The 4,181-nt window shown below is 42.5% G+C and overlaps 1 pseudogene across 1 annotated transcript; it reads right to left on the reverse strand.

Annotated features, from left to right (window-relative positions):
• Window positions 1–1,471: 1,471 nt before the first annotated feature.
• On the reverse strand, window positions 1,472–2,493 carry LOC308246661 (beta-1,4-galactosyltransferase 4-like; annotated as a pseudogene). Its single transcript has one exon. The product of its transcript is annotated as a beta-1,4-galactosyltransferase 4-like (transcript).
• Window positions 2,494–4,181: the final 1,688 nt, after the last annotated feature.

The following is a 4,181-nucleotide window of genomic DNA, read 5'->3' on the forward strand; positions in this document are numbered from 1 at the left end:
TAAGTAGATTTTTTTTTTTTTTGGTGTGAGGAAAGGTTTATTGATAAGAAGGAAACTGCTCAAGCTCTAACACTCCAAGAATAAATAGGTTTTACCATCTCTAATTCTGTAATTTTATAATGAAATTTTGTATACAACCCATATGCAGAAATGAACTTAAACCCCTCATAAAAATCTTATGACATAAGTACTATTATAATCACTATTTCACAAATGAGAAAACTGAGGCACAGAGAAGTTAAGTAATGTGCCCCATGTCACTCAGTGGTTCTCAACTTTTCTAATGCCGCAACCCTTTAATACAGTTCCTCATGTTGTGGTGACCCCCAACCATAAAATTATTTTTGTTGCTACTTCATAACTGTAATTTTGCTACTGTTATGAATCATAATGTAAATATCTGTATTTTCCGATGGTCTTAGGCTCCACAGCAGAGACCCACAGGTTGAGAACCGCTAGCAGGGTCACCTAAGACCACTGGAAAACACAGGTATTTACATTACAATTCATTAACAGTAGCAAAATTACTGTTATAAAGTAGCAATGAAAATAATTCTATGGTTGGGGGTCACCACAACATGAGGAACTGTATTAAAGGGTCGCGGCATTAGAAAGGTTGAGAACCACTGGAGGCTTCAGTTAGAAACCAAGCACAAACTCTGTGGCTCCAAGAGTTATACTCTTTTTTTTTTTTAAGCTTTTTTATCTTTTACTGAAGAGGTATTTTCAATGTATTATTAGTCACTATGTAATTTGTAAACTGCTCATTCATACCCTACATGTACAAAATCATTTTACAGAAAATGATTGAAAAAGTAGTAGATAATGTGTCTTCTGCTGGGGTCTTACTGGAAGGCGTATCCGGGCAGGTGACAGGATTAGCAGCAGCAGCGGCCAGTACTGTGGCTGCCTCTCCATCTGGCCCTGTTCTCCCGCCACCTCGTAAAGTCCCAAGTCCACTGCATCTTGGTTCTACACCTTTTTCCCCTCTTCTGCCACTGTCTTCTCACCAGGACCAGCCATGCAGGATAAATGAGGACAAAAATATATCTTTGTACCTTTTTCCCTCCAGGGAGGACAATTCTGGTTCTTTGGGACATTCAGCAATTTATTTCTGGTGGCCTCTTTTATCCCACAATGAATCACTTCAAACCTAAATAAATCTCCTTCAATTAGTGTTCTCAAGTAGCCTGCTTGATAGCTTTTGAGTCTTCCTTTTACACTTAGTCCTTCAAGTATCTATTACAATATTTTAACCTTAGTGATCAAAACAACTAAGAAAGCTGTTTTGTTACTATTGCATTATGTTCCATCTCACCAGGAGCTCTACTAAGAAAATACAAAAAGGAAAAGTTCAGCTCGATAATCAGCTGCAGCACGTTCTAAATGTGAGCTACTAGGGGAAGTCTCTAGGACAAAATTATTGCAATCAAATATCCAATTCTTCCGAACATCACCAGACAATCCAGGGTCATGGGCCAGACCAGAAATTCACCGTGATGTTGACATATAAAGGATTGTAATCCACGGATAGTAATTTATAAACGCAACTGTTCAACCCATCTGTCCTCCAGACTCGTGACACCTGATGTAAGAGCTTCATCCGCCCTATGTTCACCTCATTGCCTGGGTCTCTAGTGTGGAAGATCATTGCATATTTACGCACATCAGGCATTGGCCGTATTATTTTCATTCTATGAAGCTCAACCCTGAATCTGAGGTCATCGTCTTCGCCTCCCCATCCCCAGTAGCTGTTAGAGAATCCATTCACCTTGAAAAATTGCTCTCGGCTTAGGGCAGTAACACCCCCAAAATATCCGCTGTAACGCAACCTGTACCCAGTGCTGTTCCTGCCCACCATCAGGTGCTTGGGCTGATCCTCACACCTGTAAAGATTCAGGTCATCCTCGGGCACCAGGTCCACATCGTGGAAAATAAAGCAGTCCCATATTTCATCCTTGAGAGCTTCTATATAGCCCACATTCAAGAGTTTGGCTCGATTAAACTTTTTACTCCCAGCCTGGTGGATGATATAGATGCCGTATGCCAGCTGCTGCCTCTACAAGAAGGGATGAAGGTGTTTCTAGCAGGTACATCAGGTGTCTCTCTCGGTTCCGGTGTGGAATGAGGATGGCAACCTGCTGTAAAGCCTTACATTCCTCAGGGTGATACCGGCCTCTGTGCACTTTGGGATTTTCTGCCTGCACGTCTTCCAGAGTAAGATCTGGTTTGAAAACGAGCTTGTTCTGACCTCTGAGGTGTGGAGAGACGGAAGGGCAGTTGTCCAGGTCTGCTCTTTTCAGCCAGAGTTTCTTTCTTCCCCAAAACAATGGCCTTTTTGAAAGTAGTAATGAAATCCTTCGCTTTAGGAATCTCCTGAATAGCACTCCCAAAGTAGTTACTGGTGGCCCACCCAACCACCGTCAGGCATAAAGTAAAAAGCAAGAGTAACCGAAGTTTGTAGGACAGGAAGGGAGTCACGTGGAAGCCCATGTCTTATGTGAGCAGATGGGTCACGCCGCCTCCCTGCGGGCAGCTTCCAGTTCAACTTTTCCAATGGGAGTGCACGCTCGGTGACAGCTGAAGACACAGTGCCTGCTTGTGCTCAGTGGCTCTGCTCCAGCATCTGAGTCATTTTCAGCTACCCCACAGAGCCCTGGAGAGGGGTCCGAGTTCCCTTTCTACCGTCAGTAGGGACACTTGGGTGAGAAGTTCTGAGAAGGCCTGGAAGCATCTCGCCTGGCTCCCCGCCGGCGGCAGAGCGATCTTGCCGCGGTGGCGCCCGCCCCGGAGCCGGTCGGCCTCCGCAGGCTCCAGCCCGGCCCGGCCGCTCAGGCTGCAGCAGAACAACCCCGCCGAGGCCGGGTCGCGCCAGCCCATGCGCGCCCGAACCCCACCGGCCCTCCGGAGATGCTCAGGCGGCGCCCCTACCGCGCTCCGCACGGAATCCGATCTATACTCTTTAGAACTATATAATTTATATCATATCAATCATTTTACTAATATTCAAATAAACGTATTGTAGGAAAGAATTATGGTAATTCATAATTTATTTCGAAATTGCATTAAACAGAGTAAATAGAGCAATATAGCCATTAGAAGGAGCCTGAGAAAACTATAAGCATTTGGAATTATGAATGTGATATGCAGATTATAATCATCAAACCTTTACCCTTCCCTTATAGAATGCCTCATTGACCACTTTTTCTCAGAGGAGTTACAAAAAAGATTGATATATGATAAAAATCATTATGAAAATTAGGAGATTTATTTTAATTTTCCAATGAATAAGCAAACATGAACTAGAGAGTAGTAAGACCAAATACTTATTAAGCACTCAAGAAAGCCTGAGTAAAAGTTCTTGCACAGCTGAGAATCTCTTTCCAGGTTAAAATAATTTCTGTACATAACCTTCCTCTATAACATATGTTTACTTAACATGAGACATAAGAAGCTAAGTCTAGAGTATTGTGTGATTAAATGGACTTAAGGTTTTGATGGGAGGAATTTGTTTTTCACTAAAATTGATACCCTCTTAAGATAAAGCCAAACATAATCTCTAAAAGTAAGTTTTAAAATATTAATGACTGAGAATATAACCATAATAAGTAATGCTGTGTTTGCGTCATTAAGAATTAAACAATAATAATCTGCTGTTTATCTCTGAGCCCAACTCTGTTAGGCACCGGAGAAATGAAGGGCAAAGTTCCTGCCCCTGAGAAGGCACAATCTGGCTTGGAAGATCAATGAACTCACATGAAATAAGTGTAGACCGATAAGTGAGGGTATGTTTTGTTATTCAGTTATTCCTCCAACACATTGAGAAAAGATCTGGTCAACTTTATATAGCAGCATATAATCCAGCCATATATTATGTGGCATTAAAATATGTCTAGCCCAGCCAGTGTGGCTCAGTGATTGAGCATCGACCTATGAACCAGGAGGTCACAATATGATACCTGGTCAGGACACATGCGCAGGCTGGGGGCTCAATCCCCAGTGAGGGGTATGCAGGAGGCAGCCAATCAATGATTCTATCTCATCCTTGATGTTTCTCTCTCTCTCTCCCTCTTCCTTCCTCTCTGAAATCAATAAAATAATATATTTTAAAACATTTGTGTCTGACAGAGAAGGGAGAGAATATGGATGCAATAGTCAAGGAAGGTATCCTGTAGCAAGAA

Source organism: Plecotus auritus (assembly GCF_963455305.1).
Source record: "Plecotus auritus genome assembly, chromosome: 4".
In the NCBI taxonomy this organism is placed as follows: domain Eukaryota; kingdom Metazoa; phylum Chordata; class Mammalia; order Chiroptera; family Vespertilionidae; genus Plecotus; species Plecotus auritus.